Below are 9,099 nucleotides of genomic sequence, written 5' to 3'. Positions count from 1 at the left end.
AGCTCATTTTGTCAATGATCTTATCATAAAGAAGCACTCTCTTAAATTTGTTTTTACCATTTGTTGACAGAAAGAATGTGACGAGAGCTTAAAAAGGTCCAGTAATTGTGTTCAGTTGACGAAACAGCTCTGCTCGCCAGTGTTACAAAGGCCTTTTGACTGAGCTTTTAGCTTTTGGCCTTCCCCCAAACGACCATGTAATTACCCGGTATCATCATCACGGCATGTTTTACCTTTGCCGAATGTGTGCAGGAGTGCACTCAAGATCAGAGGGCAGCAGTAAGTGATACATTTTGTCTGGCTTCAAGTGCACTTTATAGTCCTTTCTTGTGATCATAGGCTGCTGACTGACACAAAATTCATATGTCTGTAACTAAAGCATGAAAGTGTCTTTGTGCAAACAGGAAACTCAATTATGTCATCATAAAAACTATTTTTAGGCATTTTGGCTCATGCTTTTCATTGGTAATGTCAGGACCAAGAATAGCTCACTTTGATATTGCATTTGCAGTTGTAAAAGATGTTGCATTTAATGCAAATGTTACTAAAATAACAGAAATGCCTCTTTGGAAGTCAGGGAAATGCTGTTAGAGCTTTGTAATAATTATCTTTAAGAGTGTAAAATGTGAACCTAGCAGCCATAAATGTCAATAAAGCATACAGCCTGTGGTATTATTGTGCATTTAAGTGTCCATTTGCAAGGCTTTCAAAACTACAGAAAAGCATAAAAGCTGTATCTCTTTGTGCATCATGCTGCATCACCACAAGCTGGCTTTGAAACACTCAAATGGATACAGAGCCTGTGGATAAACATCTGAAGTGGGGCAAAGAAAGTTAAACCAGACGTGCAGAGAGAAGGATGAGCAGATTAAAGTCAAAGATAGCAACATTAACTTTGTCTGAGTTTGATCCTCTTCTACTCAGAGACATGTAGTTGCAGTGTTCTCCTCACACTCCTATACCTTTACGCACCCACACAGTTGGAGAACTGATCTGAGCACAAGAGGTTCTGACGATGCCCCACACACGTCTGCTGTTATGAAGTCACTTCGTCACCGTTTCTTTCAGAGATGACACATTTTGTTTCATGGTGGATGCAGATACTCTGCTGTTACCAAATGCTGGATTACATGGCTATTGTTTTTGTCAGAATGTTTACAAGTTCATTGAAGCCATCTGGAGCCACGAGAGATGCAGAGCCACCAAATTATACGAATTTACATCCAAACTCAGCCAAACACAACAGCACAAATCTACCAGATGGTGCTTGCAACAGTCCTGGTTTTAGACAATCATTCTTAATTTGGCACCGAAATGTTGTCGTCTTATTGTTTTGTTGTATTTACAGCATGTTACCTCTTTTGTTCAAATCTTGACATTGTTGTGACTTATAATGAAAATACTACTTTTTTGTGCTCAGTTGGTGTCAGAAGTTTCCATCAGCTCAGAAAAACAGTCCCACTTTTGCTCTGAACACTTTAGGTTTTTAAAATACTTCTTTCAGTGAATTGTTTAGATTTTTAAAGGAAAATGTGTCAGTTCTTCAGTCTAAAAGAGACGATATGTTCAAACTTTTACTCTCACTTCATTTGTTGTAACGCTGAAGCGAGAAGTCTGTACTTTTTTTGTTGATGGGTTATTTTTTGTATTTTTGCTTTTGTTTTGCTCTACTTTTAATTGCTTAGGTAGGATTTTGGAAACAGAGCCCTCATTTTTTAAACTCTTCACACAATCTGCACAATTACACACCCAATTAGCAGAACACCCCCAGATCCTTCACTAAACTAAACACTGTTATAAAACTTTTGCACTCATTTTAAAAACTGTATTTTGTTGCCAAATCAAACACAAATTGTTTAAATAAGCTATTTTTAACCACTTACACACTGATGTGCTAAATTTTAAATATGTTTTGCACTTTTATTTTCTTCTTATTAAGTATAAGACCACATGTGTCTCCTTGGTTTCTCTGTGCTTCTTTGTAGCTTTAAACAAATTAACATAAAAATGAATATTTATGCTTATAAACACAATTGGAACAATTGGAAAGTTTTGTTTTTAGCAGTTCTCCTGTATAATTTTCTATTATAACTGAATACAATTTAAGTAACTCAGTTATAATCGACACAAAGAGGAAAACAAATCAATCCATTTATTTTAATAGTTTGTTACCCTGTTAGCTGCTTCATTAATACAGCTTCCAGCTGTAACCTTTCTCTGAAATCCACCAGAAAGTAAAAGATTTAAAACACATTTCAGGCATGCTGACAAGAGGGAAAACAGAAGGTGGTGTTTTGAACACATAATGTTAAGCTAAGTATTAAAATAAAACATTCTGCAAAACACTGAGAATTAAATTAGATTTGTCTTTGATATGAACTTAATAAAAGTTACTTTAATTTGAGGATCTTAAAACCTAACAAGCTGACTAAGTTTAATATTCACTTAAAAATATATACTTATTCGCTTGTAATACATGCTTTATTAGTTAAAAATGGAATACTCATAATTTTCTAAAAAAATAAAAAAGATTTGCATAGTTCAGTGTTTAAATGTAATCAGGGTTATACAGAGAAAGACTTATGAATTTTAATGAAGAAATTGGTCTTTCTCTGTAAAAATAACATGTAAAACATGTAAAAATGCCAATAAATCTCAACAGGTTATAGTTGATTTTAATTTCACAATGTAATAAATTAGTTTTACATATGTAGTATTTATATAAAACCTAATTATTTTAGTCTCCAGGAACATTGTTTCAGTTCTGGACAGATTTTATTTAGTAGGAAAAGACACAAAAATGGCTCCTTGGATTGTAAAGGTTGCAGACCGCTGGTCTTGTTTGATCTGACCATGAAATTTCATCTACATCACAGATTATAGTTGCATTCCCAAGGCATCATAGGAAGAACCTTCTTGTGTGCCAAATTAACCCCTGCACAGTTGCTGCCTCATTTTAGAGCCTGATTGGTGTGTTTTCAGTAAAGCACATTGTTTTAACACCAAAACCAATTAGTTCATCGGTAGATGTGGTCATTTTAAAAAAAACAGTGCGTTGAAATGACATAAAACAGACATTAAGGCATCTTATTGTGTCTAAAGCAGATAAATGTGTTCAGTGTTTTGCAGAAAGGTGTGAGGCTATCATTGGGTTTATGGTTGTGTAATTCTGGGCTGGAGTTTTGCTGCTGGTGAGTAAAGTTTTGCAAACTGAATTTTTCTTCTTTTCTTTTTTTTAGTTTGCAAGCTATAGTAAAAAGAACGGTTACATTATTCTGTTTGCTGCATTTTTAAACTCTGACCAACTCAACTCACAAAACTGTGCCTCAGTGATGCATCATTACCAACTATATGACTGAATTGTAAAAAAAAATGGAAAAGTGGGTTTTTATAACATTTTACTATTTATTTGAGCTGAGATTCCTGCCTTCTTCAGGGGTGAAGGTAATTTTTGTGTAAATAACCGTTTTAAAAGCCTATTTTGGAAAAAGAATCAAGCGTTAGAGTCAAGTGTTTCACAATGTGCTTTAAAATCCTCATGAATAGGCTGAAGCATGCCACAAATATTTCATTAGGACTTCAGGAAATCATGTCAGCTTGTGCAAAAAGGGCATAAATTTCTCTTTTAAAGCTGTGTGGAAAGATGTGAATAATTTATGATGAAAAGTTTATGATGAAAAAGCAGGTGTACAGAAACTTTAACATTTAATGCAGCACTCAGCTTCCAGTATATGTTTCTGCAGCACCACAAAAGTTTGTCACATAATAGTGTGTGTGTGTGTGTGTGTGTGTGTGTGTGTGTTCACTTGTTTCTATGTTGTGCTAATATATTCTTTTTATATGCTCTCATAATGTTTATTTACATCACAAAATAGTAGTATAAAATCTATATTTTTTACTGTGAGTGGGATTTAGGTTTACTAGGATGTTTTTGTTTGTAAAGAAGTTTATGTCACTATAAAAAGGCGAATCCATCTAAGGAAACTTTCCACTTCTTTTGTCTGAAGAAGAAAAACATCTCATTTTCTTTAAAATGCCTATAGATAAAGATGGCATAAGTATGTAAGCAACACAACAAATAACTCCACAATTAAAATTTAGTTTTAGTAATGGGTAACGGGTGATGTGCAGTTTTTGATGGAATGCACATCACCCGCTGTCTAAACAAAGATCATCTTATGATTAAAAGGGTTTTGGTCAGATGTAAATAACATTTTGTGCAATTCTCATGTAAGATCTTGCAAGATGTGTTAGTCCTCAAATTCTAAATGACTCTCAGCTATTACCACACCAAAATTTAGCTCATTATCTATAAAACTGACAGAGTTAAAGCCATTTAAAGTCAACTTTTCTACTGTGGCCATCTTGAAATGGGTTGACCCTAAACGGTAATCAGCTGCAGATGATTATGTTCTAAAGGTTACATTTAAAATCCAGAGATATTTTGCTAACAGAAGAACAGGGCTGACACCAACTGTTTGGGTCTAAATTTTAAGCAAAGATGTTGTATAATGTGTAGCAGTCAGAGAACATGTAGTAAATGACTCACAACTGCTTTAGATTGATAATTTTCTGAAAGTTTAATTAACATCCATCTTTTAGTTCATGAGATATTTTGCTAACAGACGCAACTGACTCCAATAGTTATTGGCACAGTTTAAAAAATAGATATTGCGTGATCATTTGGCACTTGAAGTATGCTACTACAATAATTTTGAGCTTAACAACTCTAAAACTGACTTATAGTAGCTTTTGTGTTTTCTAAGGTCACTCAGCTGTGGCGGCCATCTTGAATTGGGTTATTTTGCTAACACAACAGACCAACAGACACAGATAGGGCTGATTGTTTAAGTGCTACGAAACGTTGGTCACATGACACACGCCGAGAATGTTTTCCATCATTTTCAGCAAAACAAAAGCTGATATTTTAAATAATCTGTCTATCCTAAATGTTGTCCCGGAGAACCGAACACCGTTCTTACAGTATTTGCCTACAGTGATTCTATAAGTACCAGGGAGCTTTTTTAGCATTTTTCCAAGAAGCCTGTGGTAAAAAAATAAAAAATAAAAATGTGACTTCACTCAGTGAAAATAGTCAGAAACACAACATTCTGTTCTCTATTATTTCAAGAGCTTCTCTGCAGTCGTTTCATTTCAAGGACTTTGTAAGACACTCAGGGAGGAAACCAAGCAGATCCAGCTGCTTCTCTCAGAGCATGAAAAAGCAGTTTATTCTGAATGGGTCATGGCCACAAGATTCCTACCCATGTGCTCCGAAAACACAAGTTCCTGCATCTTTTCACAGTGTATAAACTCAATGACTTAGGTGCAACTTAACACTCTCCAAAAGTCACTAAAAGTTGTTTATAAATGGGCAAAAACAAAATTTTGTTTTTCATCATTAGTTTTATAACCTAATTTGTTTTGATCTAAGAGAAAAACTGCAAAAATGTGCAATGATTCTGTGCAGGAAAGCTGCTTCTGCTCTGTTAGAAGATAGTAAAACATTTTCAGGACTTTAAAAAAAAATAGTAAGTGAGTAAAAAAATATCCAGCATCTTTCAAGATAAATATCACAAAGTGCTTCAAATTAACACAAAGATAAAAATAAAACAAAATTTAGCTTGTGACTGAACAACAAAGTTATCCAAAATCAAATTTAAACAAGTTAATTGGATAATTAGGTAAGTGTTTTTTAAAAAAAAAAGAGTCCACAGACCTTAAGCTAAAACCTTAAATTAAATGAATCGTATTTTCCAAAAATACTCAAAATAGGAGAAAGTTTCAGCATATTCCTTATTCATCACAACTTTGAGTTGCATCTTTTAGATAAACATCTCCTCTAACATACAGAATAAATGTACAGTGGCATGAATTAATGTTGGTTTGGAAGTTATATTCTGACTGAACCTCATTTACCTGAAATATTGATGTTGCATTTTTACAAATATACACAAATGTACATTATTTGAAAAACAAACCCGGGGCTACAGACATCAGTAGGTCTATTTTTTAGGCAAATTAGCAAAACACCATATTTACTTTAGTAAAGCCTCTGAATATTTAATATAATGATATAGTAATACTTATATGTACCCAAGTAGTTTCACTCTCCCTGTTCTGACAGACTTAATGTCAACAAGTCATCACTGGTTTTATAAATGCTGCATAAAGTTTATTTCTTCAGCACATTTAAGAAAAGAAATCAACATTCTGGGGTACTCAACTGAAGGTACCTCTCAGTTGTTGGACTTTTTATTTCATGCATATTTCTAGGATGTCCTGTTTAACTTGAACTGAAAGGCAGTGAAAAAGAAATTAGATAAAACCAGAGTTTTAGGCTCAGCTGTGTCATTATTTCCTGGGGTTTTTTTCACATAAAGTGTCATTTTGAGAAGGTAAGAGTCTCGGCTCATCGCCTCCAGTCAGCTCCTGCTGCCGTGCTGCAAGGTAACCTGCAGCTCTTGTATCCAGCAGGTGAGACATACCTTCATATTTTGTGCTGAACCGTAGTTTATGGTAATATAATGTGTATTTTTATGCATATATAATGAAAGGTTCACCCTCACAGACAGCGGCTGCTGTGTTTCTGGCAGGCGTTAATATTTATTAAGAAGCTAATTTAACTCCCTGAGGGAATGAACCAATGATCTCTTTAGTTGTGCTTCAATATTTAAACCTTTTGATTCAAACCTGCAGCGTCAAGGACAATAACCCTGCAGCTCTTTTCATGAAGCCGTTCTGAATCATCTCCTCCTTTGCTCTTTTTCTTTTAATCACTTTCTGCACTGCATCTTATGATATATGGTTTTGCAATTAGTTGTCTTAAGTTTCTTTTATGTATACATACTCAACAAGTGTCTTTCAACTTTGTTTTACCAGTAATCTGGTGACATGACACACATTTCTGAAATGGTGACTGTAAAAACAGTATTTCCTTTAGTTAATTGGCAAAAGAAAGCAGATTAAAGGAGTGCTGTTGTGACATCAATCAACAAAAACACCTAATTAACAAAATGTTTATCAATATAAATTTTTGGCAGCTGATTTTACAAAACGCTGTCAAATTAATTTTATCAAATGTCAAAGAAGAATAGATATTTGGAGATCATTTTCATATCTGTTTGAAGATGAAAAACAGCTAAAAGAATCAAAACTAATTAGAGATTAAGCAGAATGCTGAATGAACAGAGATTAACGTGTTTATTTACAAAGAGGTTCTTCAAAGGTTTATGAAAGGCCATTTTGTCCAAAGGTGCCAGAAATGATTATGTTTATAAGCATTGTTGTAAAAACACGCTCCATCAGCTCCTTTTTGCATTTTTTATAGTAAGTTTTAAACTTCTTCCTTCTGCTTTCATGCTTTAGCTTCTGATTTTATAGACAAACTTTCTGTCCGCCCTGTTCAACCGGAGCTGACAGATGATGCAACTCTTTGCAAATTTGGCTTTAATCACATTATAAGACTGTGGAACTCTGCCCCACGGAAAAGAAAAAACATCATTTATTCTTGAGCTTTGGAAATGTCTTTGCTTTAGATCTGTGTTAAATTATGTAGCTTTATGTGAAAAAACAGCCTCCCGTTTTCTTACATAAGGCCTTTTTGGTCTGTTTGTGCATCACATTTCTCACTTCATGCCTCACTTTGTGCCGTATGGAGTCAAAAACAAGTCCAAACCCCTAAAAGATTATTTCTTCTGATTTATTGAAGAGCAGGCAAAGAGCGGGTAAGTGTCATTTCCCAGAGGGCTTTTGTCTCTGGGGTTTTCACAGTTTTGGTTTGTGAACTTTTGAATAGGTTAGACATGACTCAAAGGATGTTTACTTCAAGAACTAAATCAGGCTAAGAAATAAATGAATCGCATGGCGTTTAGGGCACAAAACATAAGCAACAAAAATACTTGGATTTGTCAGAACAACTATATTTCATGCAGAGCTGAGTTGCAATTGTGGTCCAATTCCAGATATCAGGGTCTACGTCTGTAAATAAACTTTGAATTCGAAGAGAAGAGAAGAGAAGAGAAGAGAAGAGAAGAGAAGACAAGAAAGAAGTCATCTACACAGGAGCCCTTTCATGTGACAGTGACATTTATATCCTTACAATCAAAGCTAGGATGAAGTTTTTATTAATTTACAGGAAATTCTTGCATGTGAGAAAAATCTAATGCAGTTATTGACATTTTATTATAAATCTCCTGAGCTGATCCATAATCCTGCAGGTGAAATTATTTCTTTCATTTTCCATCTGTGGGCTGAAGGACTACCCAGGAGACGGCATCGTTCCTTGATTTTAACAGTCGCAGCATAAACAACTTCTAAATGCAACACGAAGTTTCACATGCAGAAAAGGAAACATGAAGAGCTCAAGGCAGCAGATGGGGGTCTGACCCACCAAATCCTCCTGCTTTCTTCAGCTTTTTTCAACCAGATTTTACTCAATAGCCCTTGAGACTCATTGTAAGAGCACAGACCGTTACAACCCTGATAGTTTGTGGTAAAACACAGAGATTTGCTCTGACTACCACCCACTAAAAACACGACAGGCAGTTTTATTCTCAGATGCTTAATTCCTCCTTGCCTGTAGTCTGAGCTCAGCAGCTGGTACTGATCACTTTTTAGGATACAGAAATTATGTTGTAAATCTTCTGCCACATAAACCCCGGGCTTTACTATTTGATTTTTTTTTTCTCTGTGTTTTATTTCATTTTTTGGAGTTCAACATAACATCTGATTTTATGAACCAAACAACAAAAATGCAGATGTTACTGGTGTTTAACTGTGATTGATATGTTCCTTTTGGTTGCAGACATTGCTCAGTTGATGACTGATTTTAAGTTTGCTCATTTGTAGCACCTCAGTGACTGAAATTTACCACTCTGTGTATTCAAAAAAAAGGTTAAAAAACAAAAACAACTGGACTTCTATTCTGTAGTTAAAGACGTTTCGCTTCTCATCCGAGGAGCTTTCTCAATTCAGAAATAGAGAGTGTGGAGTTGGGCTTTTAAAGCTGAGATGTGATGTAAGCTGGATTGCTTGCAAATTGTTCTCACTCTCCTAACAATGGAGGCTCGTTAGAATCCTTGTTTGTCTGACTCACTG

This window comes from Kryptolebias marmoratus, linkage group LG3 (assembly GCF_001649575.2).
Source record: "Kryptolebias marmoratus isolate JLee-2015 linkage group LG3, ASM164957v2, whole genome shotgun sequence".
NCBI lineage: Eukaryota > Metazoa > Chordata > Actinopteri > Cyprinodontiformes > Rivulidae > Kryptolebias > Kryptolebias marmoratus.
Note: the sequence above shows the minus strand (reverse complement) of the source record.